This window comes from Tursiops truncatus, chromosome 4, assembly GCF_011762595.2.
Source record: "Tursiops truncatus isolate mTurTru1 chromosome 4, mTurTru1.mat.Y, whole genome shotgun sequence".
NCBI classification, from domain to species: Eukaryota; Metazoa; Chordata; class Mammalia; order Artiodactyla; family Delphinidae; genus Tursiops; species Tursiops truncatus.
The window spans coordinates 81401753-81409903 of NC_047037.1; the positions used below are offsets into that span (position 1 = coordinate 81401753).

Below are 8151 nucleotides of genomic sequence, written 5' to 3' on the forward strand. Positions count from 1 at the left end.
CAAAACAAAACAGGTTTTCCTGAATAATAGTTATGTCCCCTTATCCCTGAAAGGAGAAATCGTAATTCACAAATTTCTATTATGAAATCTAGCAGAAGCTTGGTCAATAAAGTGCTGATGTTTTTAGTGGAGATAGCCCATCTGTTACTTTGTGCTGTATGGAGGAGGAAGAGAGAGATGGTTACCTTGGAGCATGTACATTGTCTAGCGTTAAAGCTGCCAGAGAAAATAAGTATACATGATCTTACTACTTAGAACCCTGAGAACATTTCTAAAGTTGTATTGGCCTGCATACCCATTTACATTTACACATGTGGTGATTCTTAAATACAGGTCTAGTTAGAGTGCAGTGTTTAATTATTAATTCATATCGTCTCTTTGGTACCTTTATCTTAAAATGAGGGTTTGGAAGATGAGAATGTAAGGTCAAGATTTACAGGCACAGTTAACAAAGCTCTATAATTGGATTCATAGGAATCAAGGTTTAGGTTCAGTTCACCCAGCAATGTGACATTGGGGAATGCCTTTGAGTCTGTAAATGGAGTAATTATCCATGGTCTCTTTAACTCCCTGGGTAGCTGGGAATATCCAAGGGGATTATTGCATGGGATAATAGTAAGGGAAGTTCAGTACAGAAAAGTAGAATACCTTATTATTATTTTCCATTGTGTGGTAAAAGTAATCACATCTCCTTACATTTCTTTCATCTTCACTTCACGCTTCATTACTAACATATGTTAGTCTAAAAACTGAAAAAGGATTCAATTCTGTAAACACGTCAGTGTTGCTAGTAAGTTTCAGAGTAGAGAATGGGGAAATAGCTTTCACTGTATGAAAAGTAGTACTTACACTGAGAATCTTCCTTCTTAAGAGATAGTGTACTGGGAATTTAAAAAAATTTTAGTAGAGATATAAGGGACAGAATATTATTCCAACTCCAGCTGGGGCTCTGTTATCTCACTGTGTGGTTGTTAACCAAGTACATGGTTACCATCACTTTTCTGATCACTTTTCCATAATGTATTTGGGACGAAGAGGGGTTTGTGCCACTTTCTCTCCCACTTGTTTAGCTCCACTATTCTGGTGGCATTTTCTCTTTTCTGTCATATTTTGCTGTACCATGGCCCACTGTACACGTGTTGTTTCTGTGTCAGAGACGTCACGGGGAGCAGAGCCCTTTGTGTAAAGCTGAGACCCTCAAAGTGGCCTCCACAGGGGTGGAGGAGAAGGCAGGGTGGGTATTCTTTTGTTGTGCCCTTGTCAATTACTTCCTACCTACAATAGTATTCTAAAATATTATATGAGCATGTATAGCATATCTCTGAAACATTGGAAAACTATCTTAAAATTAAAATATGTAGAAAAATTTAACTTGTTTACCAAATAGAGTGTCCATTGTTTAAGAGATACATGCTCAAGAAGTTAGAGTTGGCTTGGGGATTTATCTGTGTGTGCAGACTGGTTTATAACATCACTCTTATTCTTTGATTTCTCCACCTTTAGGAGGGGCCTTTCTTGTTTCTTGCTGTCAAACATATCTCCACCTACATTTAGAACACTTCATCCTCTACCCACAGGAGTCAATCTTAACCATCTTCCAACCCCTATTTCTCTAAGTCTTTAATGTGTTTCCAGAGAGACAGCCCAGGGTAGATTTTGATAGCTTTAGTCTAACAGAACAATATAGGGTGTCATGGAAACTCCATCTGTGTTTCCCATGAGGTCACAGGTTATTTCATCAATATGTTCCTTTTTTTTTTTTTTTTAGTGTCTAGCAGTTAGTTGCTAAGTCAGATACACACAGATATATACACACAGCTACACACTCTGCTTGTGCAAGAAGGAAACACTAATTCTCAGAGACTGATCTTTCTAAATGAGAGTTCTCAAACCTAGTAATCCCCTAGCCAAACTTAGCCCACAAATATATTTTATTTGGCCCATAGTTTTTGTTTATTTTTAGAAATTGAACCAGTATTGAAAATGGGCACATTTCATATAAAAATTCAGATTTCTGGCTTTTTAAATGAACATTGTAAGATTTAGATACACTAGACCAACAATTCTACATGGCAAAATTTGACTCAACTCAGTAGGGGCTGTCTCCTTTAGTCAGGACCTGTGGTCTTCATTCAGCCACAGTCTCTACTACTCCCTGTTACTCCCCTCAACATGGAGGCCATGCTAGTTGTTATTCATCACTACGTTGTTCTACTCTTTCCTGCCCAGTTCACTCCCTGGCATTTTCTGCCTCTCCACGATAGACCATAGTCAAAACCCATAATTCTAAGTCATAGAAAATCAATGTTATGTTCTGATTCCTGACTAAACCTGTTCAGTGGCAGTAATCACTGTTCAAATTTGTCATTTTTTAATCCATAACAAACTTGGATCTGTAGCAAACTTACAGTTTTGGACCATAAAGTGGAAATGATAAACAAGGAGTAAAACTATAAAATCTCCCTGATCAAAATAATAATTTTAAGAATGAAAATAGGATATCTCTTATAGGTGGAATCTAAAAGAAAGATGATACAAATGAACTTATATACAAAAGAGAAATGGACCCAAACTTATGGTTACTGAAGGGGAAGGGTGGCAGGGATAAAGTAGGAGTTTGGGATTAACATATACACACTACTATATATAAAATAAATAACCAACAAGGACCTAGTGTATAACATAGAAAACTATACTCAATATTTAATAATAACCTATAAGGGGAAAAAATCTGAAAAAGAATGTATATATTCATATATATATATATGTATATATCTGCATCACTTTGCTCTACACCTGAAACTAACACAATGTTGTAAATCAACTATACTTCAATAAAAAATAAATTAAAAAAATACAATAAAGAAGGGGTAAAGATGTAGAAAGATATATATATACTGGATAGGTGACCATCACTGATAGCAATTTTAAGTGTTCATGTGTTTTGGCAAGGATAAACATATTCTAGTTCCCCCCCCCCCCCGCAATTCATAATGTCCTAGAGTAGATGCTACAGACAGATATGTGACAATTATAAAAATGGAGTGGGATTCCTTGAGGAGAGAGAAAACAAGGCAAAAGTCTTATTTTCTCAACTCTTCAGTTGTGAGCTGTCTGGTTGTGGTTGAGAAGGAAGGAATCATGGCATATTAAAGCTGAAATGATGCCTACTAACATTATGTACCTTCTCCCACACCCCAACATTTACAGATGAAGAAACTGAGAATTAGAAATGCTGAATGACCAGCCCATAGTCACACTACTCATCTTTTGCAGTATCTGGAACACAAGATCTTTGACCAAGAGATAGTGCTGCCCTTGATCATTAGAAATTCTCTCAGTACATGCAGTGGGCATTGATCTCTTATATCTGCAGGCTACATGATGTACCTGTTTCAGTAAGACTTAAGTTGGTCGGTGGGCAGGGAAGATGGTCATATCATGGACTAGGGTGAATTAAATTAATGTAGTTTTCATTTTTATAAAATGTTTCACCTCTGTAGCTGTTAGGCCGTGAGACTTTATGAACTGTGTTTAATCCATTGCTCTTTTTACCAAGGCAACATAGTGGAGAGAAAGGAGCCCTGGTAATGAAAGACAGACAGCGCTGATTTATATTCTGGATCTGCCTAGTGTTTAAGACCATGACCAGGAAATTTAATCTTTCTGAATCTCAGCCACTTTATCAGCATGATGAAGATAATGCTACTCAGCTTGGTGGACTGTTAATTTATTATTCATTGAACAAATACATATTAAACCCTACTATGTGCCAGACATTCTTCTTAATGCTAGTAGAGAGTCAGAAAAAAAAAAAAAATGTTTTTCCTTACCTTCCAGAGGGCAAGATGGGTGTAAGGATTAAATACATACCTGCAGTGGTTCTTGGCATAGAGGGCATACTCAATAATTTTCATTTTACATTCTCTCCCCTATTCTTTTACAAAACCAAGCCCTAAGATCAGGAAAATCTTTGCTCCCAAGTTTCAGTATAGAAAACAGAAAAGCATATAAATTGCCAAGGATGGGACTTTGCACATAACCAGCCACAATCCAAAATATTTTTTTCCTACGTGCCCAGCCTGAATAAGATAGGTGATATTAAACAAAAGGGTAAGTGCACAAGCACCCCAACTACACCCTTCCTCATGACAACATATGCAATCTCGTCCTTATAAAATACAGAAGCGGGCCCAACATTACTTGTATTTCAGAATTTTTCTGTGGCTCCTGGGAAAATATCACAGATATTTGCTCTGTCATTGCTTCTTCACATAACAGTTATAAGGCAAAGTAAGCTTCTCCTGCCTCTAATTTCCTACACACTAGAAGTGAGGTTGGGGGTAGGTGATTAATCAAGAAAAAAAATTCTTATATCTTCTTTTGATCTTCATCTCTGAAAGAAAGAAAAGAGTTTAAGCAGAATTAGGCTGAGGGGAGGAGATCTTGAAGGCATTCGGGAAAACTAACAAGTGAATCACTTATCTTTTTTTTCCCCAAAAGAATCATTTGTTGATAATTGGGGAAAGAAAAGAGAATCAACACTTTGCTGGGCCTCTTTTATATGTTATTTCATTTAATTCTCACAACATGCAACCAACTAATAAGCATAATATATAATTGGTATAAAACACACAGAGTTTAAGTATAATTTTAGATTAGGCATCTTTTGCCCCTATTTTTCCACTGCATCATAAGTGAGGTTCCTCATACCCCATTAGCAGCTGTGATACAGGTCTGCGTTTGCCTGAACTTTGTTTCATTTCAATCCGAGGTATACTTTAGTATTACGTAGAGTTATTTGATGTGGTGACACCTCCCTAAGATACCATCGTGGGGTAATGTAGAAGATACTAGGTGAATGTCATCAGACATCAATTTCAGGCCTGCTGCTAACTGGCTGCATGGCATGGCTTGGGCAAGTCATGGGATCTTGCTGGGCCTCGGTTTCCTCACCTGTGAAATGAGATGAGCATTGACTCCATTAACTGTAACAGCCTTGTAGCTCAACAAAGCCAGGTTCTCTAGGGAATGTGTGTGTTTAAATTAGTTTTACTTTGAGATATATGGCTGCCTCACTCTTTCAGAATACTAGAAATATTCTGAATTCTCACAAAAGTAGAGTTCACCTCTCTCCTCAGATACATATGTGTGTGTGTGTGTGTGTGTGTGTATAAAATTAATTCTAAAATCCTCCCATACACACCTGTCATTGGCACCTGCTCCAGGTAAGCTGATGGAATAGGAAACAGGAAACAGGTGCCTGCAGTTATAGATCTCCTCTTTCAGAAGCCTGGATCCTGAATTATGAGAATGCTGTCTCTTTCCTAGAATCTTCTTTCTCTGCCCTCTTCTCTTCATCCCTAATCTTACCTCCTCTCAGTTACCTGAGATGGCTAACCCGGGCTAAATTATTTTTGAAAGTTGTGGCCTTATACTTTACATGCCTGTATTGTAACAGAAGAAATCAAAGACTAATTTTCAATTGCAATTTCAAGCTGTAGCGGAAGTGAGGATTGTTCTGGAGGATGAGAAGGTAACTTCAGGGAAGTCAAGCTTTCTGAGCAGCCCACATCCTATAGATGACAACAAACATTCATGGATTTAAGAAATGTAAAGCCCCGGTGGAATTCCCGGTACATGGTAGGAACTGAACACGTGGTAAATCTTCTTATTCTTCCTCTTCAAGTCAGCTTTGCATATTGTATAATCTACTCAGATCCCTGGTAGGCTTGTCCTCTTTTAAAATCCCCTTGAAGCGTTTGAAACCTGGGACAATGTTTTAGAATTTTACCTAATGTATTAGTTCTACAAATGAACCATTTTTCTCTTGCGCTTTCTTTTATCTTTCTCTGGATCTTGCTAATCCTTTATTTTATACTCCATTGCTCTTTTCTCTCCTTCCTTCTTTTGAATGTGTACCTTTTACATCTACAGAATTGCCATCTCCTAATATTCTTATTATCCAGCCCACCTCACTGGTGGCCATGGGGTAAAGTAAATTTTCTGGCTTGGGAGCAGGTCTAGTAATGTGCAGAAATACCATCCCTGAGACAAGGGGAGGATTTAATATGCTTTCTAATCTCTTCTTCCCCTGTGCCCCTCCTCTGTTGTCCCTTGTATCAAAGTACTGAGAGTCGGTCAATCTTTTTTTTTTTCCGTTTTCTTTTTTCCTGCCTTATTTTGTTTTGTCAGCTTGTAGAAGACTGAGAACCAGGGATGTATGATGAAAGAGCCTGACAGTCTGGAAGCAGGAAACCAGCAGAGGGGTGGGAGGAGCCTGCTGTTGACTCCTGCCCATTCCTGGCATTCTTCCACTTCAATGAACCCTATTTATTTGCTTTTCTCTAAAAATGAAGTCAACTACCTGTAGGTTTTTTAAATGAATTTTTATTGGAGTATAGTTGATTGACAGTGTTGTGTTAGTTTCTGCTGTACAGCAAAGTGTATCAGTTATATATATACATATATCCACTCTTGTTGAGATTCTTTTCCCACATAGGTCATTACAGAGTATTGAGTAGAGTTCCTTGTGCCATACAGTAGGTCCTTATTAGTTATCTGTTTTATATACAATAGTGTGTATATGTCAATCCCAATCTCCCAATTTAAAAGATATGGAACGCTTCGTGAATTTGTGTATCATCCTTGGGCAGGGGCCATGCTAATCTTCTGTGTATTATTCCAATTTTAGTATATATGTGCTGCTGAAGTGAGCACCTGCCTGTGGTTTTTATTGCCCTCCTTCCCAGGTCTTTGTCTTTTTTATGCCTATTGCTTATTTCTCCCTCTACTTTTTCTTTCTCTCTTCCTCTTTTCCTAGATAACTGTCCTCCCTCTTCTCTAGCTCATACTTTTTTCAAGGACGGCATAAATCCTCTTCATTTCATAAAAGATGGGCTAATCATCAATTATGATAAAACAGAAAATGTGTCTTGTTTTATAAAGTCAGATTTTTTTTTCATTTTCACATTTCCTCTAACTCTTGAAATAACCCTAAGAGGTATGTATTACTGTCATTCCCATTTCACAGGTGACAAAACCAAGCACAGGCCCCACATTACATTGAACTACTAGGTATTCTGATTCCTGATAGTATGCCCTTTGCGCAAAATTTTACTGTCTTTCCATTTTAGTGTGTACTGATCTGTCCCTTCTCCGATTTATTTTAGTACTTGTGCCTGACTGTGCGTAATTTAATATTTAATTATATACCGTCTAGGGCTATTCTGAAATGACTTTATAAGTCACTTCATATATATCAGTTTATTCTGTGTAAAAAGATTGTTGGCCACACGAAGATGGTCATTCTATCTTATGCTTCTCTTGGAGTATCTGATTCAGTATCAGTCATCTATGTTTAATAAGTATTTTTAGCTGGTTGATTTGAATACAGAAAAGGAAAGATTTATCCTATCTGAACAAGTTTTATATCTCTTGATATGTCTAAAAGTGTGTGGATAGGTGGTAATAATAATAATGATGGTAAGAATACTTCTTGTTCACAAACTGCGTCAGCTCTATTCCTTCATGAGAACCATGGATGCTTTCGCTGTTTGGATTCCCCCCATTTTACAGATCCTGACCGTGGAGCAGACAGTGGCAAAACCACTTCTGCCTGTGCTGCCCTTTGTCAAAGTGAATGGAGACTGCCCCCCTTTGGGAGGCATATTACACTCTATGTTGTAAATGTGACTAGTCGTGTAAGCCACGGCAGCATTTATCCAAGAGTAAATGAGATTTTTCTGAACAAAGTCAAATGTTTAGAACAGCACTGCAGATCTGGATAAGCTTAATGCCATTGTGTTATACTACTCTCACCTTCTGTGAAGTGTGATGTTTATTTAATTCCTTTATGGTTTTGAACTTCTAGTTTTTTGTTTTTTTCTTTTTCTGGAAGAAATGGTGTAAAGGGAAAATAAAGAGCTGGCTTGGGATGTTTTACTTCTGAGAGGAGGAGTACCTCTTAAAGGAGGAAACAGGTGGTGAAGCCTCTTCTCTTCCTTACCCTTACGTGACTTCTTAATTTTCCCGTCGTCCTAGGTGGCACGAGAGTCTGGCTTTCATGGCTAAGATCTACAGGAAATATTTCTTCCTCAGCTGGAGAAATATTTAGACAGCAGTAGAGACAGACTTGAATCCCCCACCCAC

General features: G+C 37.7%; 1 non-coding gene across 1 annotated transcript; it reads right to left on the reverse strand.

Moving 5' to 3' along the window:
* Positions 1–6611: 6611 nt before the first annotated feature.
* Positions 6612–6720, reverse strand: LOC117312301 (U6 spliceosomal RNA). Its single transcript, XR_004526558.1, has one exon. It is a non-coding gene; the product is annotated as a U6 spliceosomal RNA (small nuclear RNA).
* Between the last annotated feature and the right edge of the window lie 1431 nt (positions 6721–8151).